The sequence below is a fragment of the Ciconia boyciana genome, chromosome 1, assembly GCF_034638445.1.
Source record: "Ciconia boyciana chromosome 1, ASM3463844v1, whole genome shotgun sequence".
Classification (NCBI taxonomy): Eukaryota; Metazoa; Chordata; class Aves; order Ciconiiformes; family Ciconiidae; genus Ciconia; species Ciconia boyciana.
This window is the reverse complement of record NC_132934.1, coordinates 115,433,409-115,447,419: the sequence shown is the minus strand read 5'-3', so window position 1 is coordinate 115,447,419 and position 14,011 is coordinate 115,433,409. Positions and strand designations below refer to the sequence as shown.

Here is a 14,011-nt window from a genome sequence, read left to right as displayed (position 1 = left end):
ACAACATGCTGTCTTGTTATAGCTTTAGCAGTCACGGAAGAATACAACATGCCTAGCAATACTGGTCAGTACAATGCTAAGACTTAATTACATATTCAACAGTTCTTGTTTTGCCCCATGTTTACATGCTTTTCAAATTCTGGAAAAGAAACACTGTTAAACTACAGTGACCCAAACATGTTCAGACAGGTACTTTAACCTCACATGCCTGCCTTGTTTCTCCTCTCCTTCACACTCCCCTCCATTCCCATATCCTTTTCTTTGAAATATTACTCAAAATCGAAAAATCATCTCTGGTCATGAGTTTCAGATAAGATTACTACAAAGTTTCAAAGGAAGAAAGTATTCCAATTAACTTTAATTTTCACTTTACCTATTGCATTATGTTCTAGAAAATTAATTAAAACCTTCTTTCAAAGGCAAAGTGGCATTCTCTTGTTCTATTTATATCTTCCAAGTACTCAGATTATTTAATGCAGTCCAAAGCCTTCTTTACATGGCACATGATGCTAATTAAATACCTGAAATGATGCTTAATAGCATTAATTTCACCACTGATTATAACGAAATAAACTCACTTTGCAGTAGACTTGCCAATAAATCTAAGTAGATCAAGAAGAAAAAGAACATACACTTTCCTGAACATTTTTATTTATTTAATCCATATTTATTTATGCCTTTTACCTCCAGAAAAATATATCTTTGAGAAAGAGATATCAGAGAAAGAGATATCTTTGCTTATTGCCATTGTTGGTCTTTTTTACACATCAGCCAAACAATTGGAGAACATTAGGTAGCAAGAGAAATTAAGGCTTATATGTTTCCCTGCTTTAAGTGAAAACAAACTTGTTATTTTGTTCGGGGAAGAACCTAATTTCAAGGTGTCACAGTATCTATGAGAATGCTTAATAAACACAGGAAGGGGAAAGACAGGGAAAATTAGATTAAACTAAGATACAAATTTATACAAAACAATGGGGAAGACTCCAAATAAATTTTCAGTGAAATCCTTGGTTTCCCTACATGACTGAGCAACTCTGCAAAATGTGGGGGTTTTTCTCAATAATTTGGACATTCTAATATATATAGTGACTTTTAAATATAATTTGGCATTTTAGAACAATATTATAATTGCACAGCTTTTTTGTAGACAGTTGTATCAAATGCACATTAACTATTGTTCCTGGATGAACGGACCTTTGGCAAGGTTTGGAGCTCAGCTGATTCTTTCTCACATGACTAGAGGAGTTCAATCTTATGCTAAGCCCTCAGCCCAAACATCTGTCAGTCAGAATGGGAAAGAGCTAATAACTTAGGGGAAAAGGTTTTATGAGAGAGTAGATTGCCTAACTTAAAGGTAAAAGGTGTGAGGAAGAGACAGGGGTGGAAAAAAGTTTGCAGGACTGAGGGTCAACAAGGAGAGTGTGTTTGAGTCCTTTCTGGGCTGGTGCCTTGTGAAGCTGAGATACTGAAGCTGATGACTTTTGAGAATGAAAGAAGCTAGAATTGCATCTCCTAGGGAGTGTTAGGATGCGAGTGAGATTGTGGGGGGAAAAAAAAGACAAATCGATGGCAGAAAGCGATATCTAGTTTAGTCTTCTGCTTTGTGTTTGGTCACTGGTGTCCTGTGAGGGTACTACCTGCAACCTACTCACAAAATTACAGAATCATAGAATCATTGAATGCTTTGGATTGGAAGGGACCTTTACAGGTCACCTGGTCCAAGCCCCCCGCAAGACCAGGGACATCTTTAACTAGATCAGGTTGCTCAAAGCCCCATCCAACCTGACCTTGAATGTTTCCAGGGATGGGGCCTCCACTTCCTCTCTGGGCAACCTGTTCCAGTGCCTCACCACCCTCATTGTAAAAAATTTCTTTCTTAAATCCAGTCTAAATGTGCCCTCCCTTAGTTTAAAACCATTGCTCCTTGTCCTATCACAACAGGCCTTGCTAAAAAGTCTGTCCCCTTCTTTCCTATAGGCCTCCTTTAAGTACTGGAAGGCTGCTATAAGGTCTCCCCGCAGCCTTCTCTTCTCCAGGCTGAACAACCCCAACTCTCTCAGCCTGTCCTCGTAGGAGAGGTGCTCCAGCCCTCGGATCATTTTCGTGGCCCTCCTCTGGACCCGCTCCAACAGCTCCATGTCCTTCTTATGCTGAGCGCTCCAGAGCTGGACGCAGTACTCCAGGTGAGGTCTCACCAGAGCAGAGTAGAGGGGCAGAATCACCTCCCTCGACCTGCTGGCTATCCTTCTTTTGATGCGGCCCAGGATATGGTTGGCCTTCTGAGCTGCAAGTGTGCACTGTCGGCTCATGTCCAGCTTTTCATCCATCAGTACCTCTAAGTCCTTTTCCGCAGGGCTGCTCTCAATCACATCATCCCCCAGCCTGTACTGAAACCGAGGATTGCCTCGACCCAGGCGTAGGACCCTGCACTTGGCCTTGTTGAACCTCATGAGGTTCACACAGGCCCACTTCTCCAGCTTGTCCAGGTCCCTCTGGATGACATCCCATCCTTTTGGCCTGTCATCTGCACCATTCAGCTTGGTGTCATCCTCAAACTTGCTGAGGTGAAATGTATTAGCAGAGGACTGGCTGTAGAACTCTTCCCTAGTCCTCTTTATAGCTTCATGGTTTGTGGTAAGGAAGAGATGCTGTTTTCCTTACTTCCTTTATTGTAAAAATATTTTTTATCTCAGTAGCTGTGAGTTTGGGCCAAAAACAGGGAAACTGAGGTAGGAAGTGATGCTCAATCCAGGCAGGTGGGTTGCTGTTGTTAGTTTCTCAAAACAGTCTTCTGATTTACATGGCTGATTATTCAACTTTTGCTTTTTATAGAGTGGTAAATCAGGCTACCCCTTAACTGTATGGGTAATGAGTCTCATCTTAATGAACTTGTGACAGGTTAGAATGAGACCAAGGGAATCTGGTTTCTATTTTCCTCTTCTTCCATAAACATTTGATTGGCAGAAAGTTTAATGAAGTCATAACTTTAATCTCTTTAATCCATCCCTTAGAAAAAGGAAAGATTAATTTAGCAAGGTAAACTGGCAGAGTTTTTTAGCAAGTGATATAGAAAACTGAAGCTGGCCACATCTTAAGCAGAAGGAAAAGCTGACTGAATGACAGCATGTCTTCCAAAATAATATGAAACCTGTACTTTGAAACTTGGGCTGTTTTGTTGTAAGTAACAAAACCCAGAAATCATGAACTACAACTGAATGTAATAGGGCAGAATGAGAAAATTTTAAAGTCACAAACAGTATTTTTTTTTCTTAGATATGAAAAAAGTAGCTTTTTAAAAAAAAATATTTTGGAATATGTTAGTATAGAAATGTCAAATTGAACTTTAGCAGCAGTCACAGGTAAAAGAAGGGGTGTAACAGATATTTTCTACTCCTCAGTAATATCCCCAGATTAACTTCTGTGAGGAGGTTCTAGGTTTCATGATCTGTAACACTGTCTTTAAAATGGTTGTGTTAAAGCTGATCTTTCAAATTAATTGTGTAAAAAGAAAAATGCAGAGAACAGTTTTTTGAACTGTCAATCTAACATCTTTGCATTTAGTTTACCTGCTTCTTACTGTTCTTATTGTAAGCTGTAACGTGGGCCTTCTGGAAATCTTAGCTAATCAGGAGGCATGCAATGAATCCACTGACTTTAAAAGACTGCGAGAGGATTATTCATATCCTTATTCCTACTAAAATTTTCCTTGGAATTTTGATTATCTGCTGCCTGTTAAAGGAATTCTTATGAATAGCAAGATTTCTAGTGGCAATGCTCCAGTACTTATCAATAGGAGAAAAAACATTTGGCCAGTTGAGTAGGCGTGTTGTACTTTAAAAGAAAATACTGAGGACTTCAGAACTGCCTATGTTCTCGTGTGTTAGTTGCACAGAGCAAATAGAAACACTTGGAAGTAAAGCATCATGATTGTACAGGATAGCTTCAATGGATGTCTTGGCCACTTTCCTCTTCCCAGTGCAGTGACATCAAGGAAATAGCATTGCTGTTGGAGAGTCTGTGTTCTCTGAAGAGTTTGTGGCCTGGAACAGAATTGTGCACTCAAGTGATAACTAATAGCAGTGAGTGATGAAAACATTTTACATAACTTAAAAACAAATGGAATTGCAAAAGGATATGAACTAATGATGCAGAGGAGAAGAGGGTGGAGAAAAGGAAATTGGGTAGACAAAAATTAAACCTTACATAAGAGCTCAATACTGGGTCAGACTAAAGGTCTATCTATTTCAGTGTCATATCTTCAGTTCTGGCTAGTACTAAATTCTTAAGAAAGTATATATATAAACCAGGCATGTTGACAGTATTTAATGTATGGATTTGTTTTCTCAACTTTAAACAGCTAATAGCATAAGACCTTTATGAATGAGAAGTTGTATGTGGACCAAACTACCCAGTAGCTACTGATGGACTCATCCTCTACCAGTCTAAACCTTTGAATCTTTTTATACTGTTTGCCACAGCATGTTGTGAAGGCCATGAATTCCCCAAACTAATTACATGCTTATGTGAAAGGTGATTTGCTCAAAGCTTTTAATAAAAGACCATTTTGGAAACTCCATGACAATTCAGGTCGGTCTGCCATCAACTGTTTAAACCTGTGCTACTGGGCTACATCAAAAGCTTTAACAGAATTTTGAGACACAAATCCAGCATTACTGCTAGATGGAAATTTTTTTACTCAGTTTACATAGACCCCAGTTATTCATAATGCACTAATAATGTTACATTTCAGTATAACATCGACTAGTTTGCCTAGGGATGTCAAGGTTTTAAGTTTAAGACTGCTGTTACATTTGCCCCCTTTTATTATTTTGGTAACAACACAAGCTCTGTGTGTGTGTTTTTCAAGGTTCTAGACTAATGGTTTCTCTCCCACACTTTCTGACTTTTCTGGTGTTTTATTTGGGAAAATCTGTAACATTCCATAAGTGCTTTTGTTTTTTAATTCCAAAATGCATATTCATCATTTAAGTAAGTTGTAATGCAGTCAGGTTTTTGAAAACGTTTTTATTTGTCTTGACATTGAACCCCACTGAGGAAGGTACAACTGATGATACCTTACCATGCAAAGTTCTTCCATTCACAGTTTGTGATTTTTCTTGCCAACCTCACTGAGTTGGCCTTTGTCCAGTATTAGGGAAATATACTGGTATAATATGAGGGTTGCTTGAACAGCTCATCAGAGGTTTGCCTGCTCAGGATTCACCTGAACATTTTCCCACGAGACCTATGGGCAGCACAACTGACTATTTGATACTGACCCCAGGCTGCTCTGCACTGCTCTTCAAGCAGATAAATGACTTTTTGCATTGGTCCATAATGGGTGACATTTTGTAGAACAATAGTTGTTTGCTAGCTTACAGAAACACCTTTTAGCAAAATGTGTTTAACAGTCATGTTATATCTATCTTACACAGTGACATGCTTAGGAGTCATGTTCAGCCGAAAGACTTGAGTGGGGTCTTTTTCCACTAGGTCCGCTGGTACAGTAGAAAATTCTGCATTATCCTATTTCAGGACAAAGAGTTGCAGCCCTAAAAATAGTGACAATTAATGCTATGAGACATATCAGATATATGACTTAGCACATTCTTTAATTTGAAAGTATTAATTTGCTATAAACTTAAAGAATTACGAGTACTTAAGTAAATGAGAAAAACTTTGCAATAGACTTATGAAAATTTATTGATATTTTATTCCATTAAATGACTTTGAATAGCTACATACCAAGTACCAGGTTGTCTTGTGGACTGCTTCCCCTATAGACTCTCCAGCAGTCTATGCATGTGATCCGTGACTGACTATTGTTGAACACAGGGGAAGAGTAGAGCTGGGTGAAAAAAAAAAAATCTATTTAAAAAGAAGCCATTAAAAAAGGATGTCTCAGCCACAAAATATGTGCACTTTAGAGCATTAGTAGTGGCTCATTTAAGTTAAGTTCACACCTGATGGCAGATATAAAAAAGACATTTAACACAACAGATAATACCTACATTTTCAACTTTTTCTGGATTAAAAATGCCTTTGAAAACTTTCTGCTAGTGTTTTGTAGGCAAAGTTCCCTCTTTTCTTCTTCTCCTTGCATTTCCATTCTTCTCCTTGCATTTCGATTGGGAATTGAGAAGAGTGGTGTTAATAGGACTGTGTTCATCCGACAGTCTCTTCTCAGATGGTTGTGATGAAAGGATTAAAATATACTGTTCCATTCAAGCACTGCTTTCATACAATAAAAGCTTTATATCTCAGTTACCTCAAGACATGAATTATCTTTACCTGTTGGCAGAATGTAGGATGATGGTGATGACAGTTGCACACACGGTAGTCTAACTTAGGTGAAAATGTTATCTAACTGTATAGATGTATGTACTAATTGTAAAAAGAAAACAGTAACTTTACCATTACCTGGTTTGAGACAGAAACAGCATGAAGCAAACTATAATGCATATGGCTCTCTAAGCTACCATTGCAGCTACTGCTGCATTTACCAAACCCTGCAGTGGGGGTTTAAGTCTTCAGTGGAGCTACTCCTAGCTACACCAGGCATCCCAGTCTAAGGCAGTAAATCTAATATTTGATGAGGTCTGAAGAATAAACTGTAGAAATACCAGCACAACTGATGTAAAACTAGAAAGCAACTCAAAACCTGAATAGTGCAGTGCATGTATAAAGGCTGGAGGCTGTTGGAACAGTAAGGATAAGGCTTGGAAGAGCTTTCCAACAGGAGCCATAGAGGCATTCCCCTCACTTAGGGATGTAATTTTGTACAGGGTGCAGGTGCCCAGACGCTGGCAGGGGGCTGCAGGGTGGCCTCTGTGAGGAGAGGCCGGGGCTGCCCCGTGCCAGACACAGCCGGTTCCAGCTGGCTCCAACGGCCCCACTGCAGGGCACGGCTGAGCCCCGCAGCCATGATGGCGGCGCCTCAGGGAAAGCCTGGGTAAGAAAGGGCAAAACGCTGCCCAGCGGTGAGGGAAAAAGTGTGAGAAACAGCCCTATGAGCACTGAGAGGAAAGGAGGAGGAGGAGGGGGAGGAGGAGGGGGAGGAGGTACTCCAGGTGCCAGAGCACAGATTCACCTGCAGCTCATGGAAGACCATGGTGGAGCAGGTGGATAAGCCCTGAAGGAGCTGCAGGCATGGAGGACCCATGCTGGAGCAGGTTTACCCTGAAGGACTACAGCCCGTGGAAAAGACCCACACTGGAGCAGAGGAAGAGTGTGAGGAGGAAGAAGTGGCAGAGAGGAGCTGTTACAGACTGACCACAATATCCCATTCTCCATCCTCTTGTGCAGCTCCGGGTGGGGGATGAGGTAGAGGAGTTGGGAATGAAGGAGTGAAGTTGAGAGCCTGGGAGAAATGGGTGAGGTGGGGGGAAGGTGGTATTTCAATTTGTGTTGGTTTCTCACTATACAAACCTATTAAACTGGCAATAAATTAAATTAATTTTCCCCAAGTTGAGTCTGTTTTGCCTGTGATGGTAACTGGTAAGCGATCTCCCTGTCCTGATCTTGACCCAAGAGCTTTTTCATGTTATTTTTTCCCCCTGTCATGGGGGAGGAAGGGAGAGTGAGAGAGCAGCTGGGTAGGCATCTGGCAGCCAGCCAAAGTCAACCCACCACAAACTTTACCAGCTTGTTATGTGACATAGCGGTCAGAGGAAGGCACACTGTCTGGAAAGACTGGTCCCTTCTGAGTTCTGAGCCCTTCTTTTGATGATGTAGAAATGCAGGCTTATAAGATAGGGCTTTCTTCATCATCTTATTTTTTTAAAGTTTGGTTTTTTTAGATATGTTATAGCATGTTAGTCCTTGGTGGGACAAAGGAAAGAAGGCAGGCTGCTTGGAGGCTTTTTTGTTGTTTGATTGTTTCGGGGCTGTTTGATCAGGGAATTAATTTTCCGTTCTTTCTATGTCAGCTGAAGTACAGAGCCTGTCGTGGCAACTGAAGGTGATTATTGTTAGTAGTGATGCCACTGCAAAATGCATAGGAAAGAAAAATGTTCCAAAGTCTCAACAAAATCCTGATGCAAAGTCTTTTGCTGCCTTCTCATTTTCACCTTCCATGTGCTCCAAGGAAGTATCTGCATCAAGGTAAGAAATTTTGAGAGGGCTCATTGTAGGCCCCACAAGGTGTTATCCAGATTGTAATATTATACTCTTTCACAGCTGACTTGGAAGTTTAGAAACTACCTCTCACTGAAAGCATGTAGGATATGACTTAAAAATTATTTTGATGCCTGTCTTGCATGATTTTAATGAAAAGTAAGCTACTATACACCAAAAATGTATTAAAATGTGAACTACGCTTCTGAAAATTGTTTCCTTTCATTCCTCCACATTAATATTTACATATTTAGTTTAAGAAGTCAATGCTTCTGATAGAAATCCTCAGCTTCTCCATAGTTCCCTTAAGAAGCATTAACTTGGAAGCAGCCCACCTGAGAAAGCAAGCCATCTCTCTGCCAAAAATTGTTTTGGCACTGACAAGGCTGATGGACTCCTCTCTTGCAACATTTCCCTTCTAAATGCCAGTTGCAGACTGCCATGGAGCTTGTGCAGTTCTATATCAAGGGATGTTCTGTGATGCTTTTGTTGTCAACAGTGTTCTCACTCAGATTCTCTTGTGCATTGTTATCACCCTGTGTTTTTGGAGAGATGACTGAAGCGCAGTCACCCTCTTGCCAAAGCTATGGATGAACCTGACTGAATTATGCACTGAATTCTGAGCCTATTCTGTCACATTTGCTGCTACTTTGAAAGAGGCGTCAAGTTTAGAGATGTTAGGGAGAACATCAGCGTTCGTAAAGCCTCAGCAAAAGACCAAATTGTGTCTTGATGTGTAGATACGTTCTGTGTCCCCATGAGTCACTGTTGTTATGAGCTGAACACCATTAAGTACATGTATAATAATAAGATGAAGACAAATAGCAGGAAAAACTTCTGGAAAATTGAATCTGTCAGGCCACACAATGGTGTGCAAATAAAAGGAATAGAGAAGTGCTGCATATGTTTTTGTCCTCCTCTGAGAGCCTACATCTTTATCTTTTGTGTCCTTGTTTTCTTTCCCAAGTTACAAGGTCTCTGTACCTACACAATTGTGGATCAAGGTCTCCTCCCCACAGCAAAGAAAGGAGTTGTTCTTAACCTAATGTAGTTGTGATTACGTACAGGTCTGCCAGACACAGTCCTCTCCCTTAGTGCCGTTTATATCTGATGTGTACAATTCTGTGCTACATGGCGTGGTTGTGAGTCAGCAGCTGTGCAGCCCTTGGGTCACATCACTTCTGTGTTTGCCCCTTGTTGTTCCACCCTCCCCACCCTTGAATCTGTGAAGGCTAGGGCCCCCTCTTTGTCTGTGGCTGAGCCATAAAACCTTGGAAAGTGAGATATTATGATTGATTCATCAAGAACACCGCTACAAACAATAAAAAAATAGTTGAATTTCATGCATGATCAGGTAAAGAATGCTTGCATGTAACATCAAAACCTTGATGTTACCCAACTTTGTACAGTTTCTTAGCTAAGGTACACATTGTATTTGGAGAAAGGAGAGGGCAAGGTGGTTTGCAAGACATCCAGAGATGAAGTTTACATAAATCTTGGAAAAAGCAAACAATAGACAATAGATGGGGAAAAATAACACTGATGGCTGAATAAGATTAGTAATTGTTAAACACATGTAAATGGCATATCATAGAACAAGGTTAAGTATAAAATAATAACAAAAAACCTTTTAACTGACTGCATACAGTTCAGTTAAATTTTTTCACATCTATTTAAAAAAAAAATTCTTCTAACTCTGGTGGCTTTGGAGGTGATTAGAAGTGTTAAAATATTTCAAAAACATGCTGTGTGTATGAAAACAGTAGTTCCAGTCCTGTCCTAAACAGCAGGATTGAAAACCATATCAGAAAGTCTGTTTTATTAATATCTCCAGACCTTCCTTGCAGACCACCAATATGTTTATATGCTTTAGTTAGGATAAGATTCAGATAAGAACTCATTTTGAGATATTTCTTCTAACAGAACTGACATGTTTTGCAATTTGCCTGTTGCTGAAATGCTTTGTATGAAAATCAAAAAAGAAAGCTTTTTTGTGTACGGATGTAATGTTTCTGTCTGAATGTTTGTGGCTTTTTTCTTATGTAAAATGATTTTTTTTAATGGAATTTCTAGAACTCTTTTCGGAGTGAACCAAAAAATATTTTTTTTTTTTAATGTTTCTAAACTGAAAGGCAAGCTAGGCTGTTACACTGGCTCTACGTTTACACTCTGTTTATAAACAGTGTTGAGGATAATCCATCATCTGTCCTGAACTTCAAAATGATGACATCTGGACTACATCCTCACAATGGTGTAGCACTGACACTTCAAACAAACTCAGAAAATGGCAAAAAAAAAAAAAAAAAAGGCACTACTTACAACCATCCCACGAGCATAATCATCTGTGTGCAAACAAAAGACTAAAAGACTCATTTTTGCTGGAAACATTTGAAGTTTCTCTTTTTTTCTTTTTCCTCTTCCCTTTTCCTGGCTTTAACTTATTGAACTTTTTAGTTAAGGCAGCCTGAAGGCACTAAATTACAGATGGTGCTCACTCATACCAAAATTGAAACCTTCCTCTTTCAAAAGGTAATTGTTTCCAGTTGATACATGCAACATGAATTGGATAAGTCAATCATTTCTAGAATGAAAATAGCTCCTATATTCCTGAGAAGGGAAACTCCCTGAAAAGATGTCTCTGTCCTAAGAAAAGAGATTGCATGCTCTTTCCTTCACGTATGATCTAACTTTTAAGTGTCAAACCTATCCACAGTACCTTTGGCAGAAACAAGTAAAAGTAGCAAGTGTTCCTTATTATTTATAGTCTATGAATGCAAAAATTAAAAATGCAAAAAAGCAGATTATATATTTGAAAACAGAAATGTTACCCCTTAATGTTTTAAAACTTTCTTATAAAGACTGGTCTGGGAGAACTAGAGTCTGTAGCCTTTTTGAAACTGGGAGTATTTTGAACAGCAGATCATGTAGTAACTGCAAGAATATGTAAACAGAATATACCATTTTACAGTGTACTTGGTTATATATCTAACCCACATTGAAAAAAAATCCTGAATAATAATATCTATTTAAATAAACACTATTAAAGTCAGAAGAAGTATAAGAAAGTCAGGTTCATTCTATAACTTTTGATAAGCTTCTTGAAGGCATGCACACTAATAGGGGTTTTCTAATTATTTAGCAGCTCCAGATCTAGAGTAGGAAACTCTGCTTTTTGTCTTTAATATTCAACACAGATATGAGCACAGACCTTAAAGGGAAATGAACTGTACCTTTTTTCACTGAGTTTCCTAAATATATGCTGATAGTAAAGGCATGCTGAGCTTCACGAGTCCGGCATCTTATTTCAGCTCTGAAGAAAATGTGCTTTAGGGTTACAGATTCTTCTGCCTCTGAACAACCCCTCATTCAGTTTCCTGCTCTCATTGGCTTCTTCTCCCAGCCTCTTCTCTCTGTCCCCTATCCTGGTCTTCTAATTTCTTGTCCCTGTTTGCCCTCTTGTAAACAAAAAAAGGATTAACAACTTATATTTGTGTCTTTGAAATCATGTCTTTGAGCTATTTCAGAGCTCTCTTCTTACAAGTAGAAAAGCTTCCATGAATGCACACTTGCAAATAATATAAGCATTGCACTCAAGCTCTCAGAATAGTTTCTGCCTGTGTTTCTGTAACTGAGATATGAACATCAAGGCCTGAATGCCTGGTGCTTAATTTGAATCATCCGAGTGAGCTGGGCTCAATCAATAGCTGTGTTTGCTTTATTCAGGAACAAACATACTCCAGCTTATTCCTGCTCCAATGAAAACAAAGCTATTTCCTACTGTCCGTTTGCACCTTTATTTACTTTAGCTGAAGCAGATAAGAGCTACAGTTTAACACATGTGAAATTAGCAACAGCTCCCTAAAATTTTTGTTCCATGTGGCTGGCTTGCTTCTCTCAGGGAAGCCATGTTGGCCTGGTGCTCGTATGTCCCACTGAAGATGTTTTTTTCAAAGGGGGCAAGGAGGAATGAGTTATTTTGTGCACACAGACTGGCCCCACATACAGCTTTGTAAAATTATTATAAAATATTCAAGGTAAGGCATAAGATCTATCTTTCCAGTAAGAGGGGGAAAAAAACACCTGCCATCATTGTAAAAAAAAAGAAAAAGAAAGGAACTTTGAATATGTGCAGCGAGGTAGGCATTCCTTAAGAAAGCTTAGCCCCTGGGCAGCACAAGGCCTCAGTGCTCCCTGGTGTTTCCCTATCGACCTTCCTGGCAGCTCGCTGCCTGCTGGAGAACCTGCTCCCAGAATGCGGGAGAAGGACTGCGGCGGCTGCTGCTGCACACACAAAAACCCCAGGTCCACAGAACATCCTTGGGCTCCCAAGGTATTATGTGATCTTTCAGACCACCTAAATGCTTGACTTAATGAAACGCATCTGAACAATTCCTTTTACTTTGCGAGACTCCTGCTCCTGTTTCAGAATTGAAGAAGGGTTTGCATGCTGAAAAGCTTGTTAATTTTTTTTTCTCCAGCTGTGCCAGCTGGTATAGAAAAACCTATTATCTCCTGCAAATTTTGGTCCTTGGAAAGAATAGTGCATGTATGTTGTTTGGGTTGGTTTTTTTTTTTCACTTCAGGACAGATTCACACAAGTAAAAACCTGGTTTCTGTTTTAACTGAACTCTAAGGGATATAAAAACATTTGTAAATCTCCCTCCTTTCTAAAAAATAAACTAAGGACTGACTGAAAGTTAAGGTAGAAGAGGCTACTTTAAAAAAAAAAAAGGAAAAAAAGAAAAAGCACAGCATGTGCCTAGGTATTTTGCTGAGTATGATGAAATTAAGCATATGCTTAAATGAAAAAGGGCAATAACATCCTCTTTCGCCCAGCTGGAAGGTCCCTGTTCTTGGGGGTGTGGGGGTACCGAGGGAAGGTTTTTAAACAAAGCCATGTTAAGTGAGTAATACCAGTTCCCAGGCACGATCTGTTTATCAGGCAGGGAGTCTGGCCCATGTTAGTCGTACTGCAGATGAACTCTTCTGAATTCTTTCATACTTCCATTGCCAACTTTATGAAGTATATCAATTAAAACCACAAGTGTTAAGAAATTATATTTAGCTGTCATTGTATATCTTCCTAAGATAATTAAAAATATTCTTACCTCTTAATTAAGGCTTCTTGCTGCTGAAACTAAAAACATAATGCTTAACCTAATTTAAATCAAGGTTGAAGACAACAATAAAAGTGAATAGTGCTTAACTAAGTGTTTTGACTTGGGTAGTGATGGTCAATAAGCCTGGGCTTACAGTCTGCTATAATCATGGATATATCATATGGTGTTTAATAGACTCTCTGTCTATTGGCACTTTTAAAGGCTATCCTTTAAAAAACTGATCACTGAAATTTTGCTTTCTCTGCTCTGTCTATAGTTAAAGAGAGAATAAGCAGAACTGAGTTAACTGAGAATGTATTGTTTGTTCTTTGTGGAAATTGGTGGTTTCAAATGAATACAGGTAGTAGCTATGTAGTGTAATTAGGCAGTATATAGAAAATGTGTCCATGATTTACAAAATATTTGTAAAGAGATTGAAAATCAGTTTCAAACAAACCAATTTTAAAAGCTGTGGTAACGAGGAGACCTTGGCACTTAGCACCTGTGGAAGGTAGATCTTTCTCATCATATTTTTTTCTCCCACATTTGCTTTATGAAAAAAATGCTTGGAGAAAAGCAAAAAAACAATTACACCTCCCTTCTGCTATTTTTTTTTTTTTTAACTTCCAAGGTGCATCCAAAAAAGCTAATCATTTGGAAAGACACAAAAAATAAGAGCTTTTTAAAAATGTAGCTCTATTTAGTCATTAGTTCTTATGCTGAGAAAGTCCTCAGAAAATTTCTTATAAAACAGGCAATAGAAATCAGTCTGGTAGCTTAAAAAAGCAGCCCAA

General features: G+C 39.1%; 1 long non-coding RNA gene across 1 annotated transcript; it reads right to left on the bottom strand.

The window, feature by feature from the left end:
* Positions 1–603: 603 nt before the first annotated feature.
* LOC140647338 (uncharacterized) lies at positions 604–11,666 on the bottom strand. Its single transcript, XR_012040709.1, has 4 exons — positions 11,349–11,666; positions 5,749–5,851; positions 5,435–5,555; positions 604–4,043 (listed from the first exon to the last, which is right to left on the bottom strand). It is a non-coding gene; the product is annotated as an uncharacterized lncRNA (long non-coding RNA).
* Between the last annotated feature and the right edge of the window lie 2,345 nt (positions 11,667–14,011).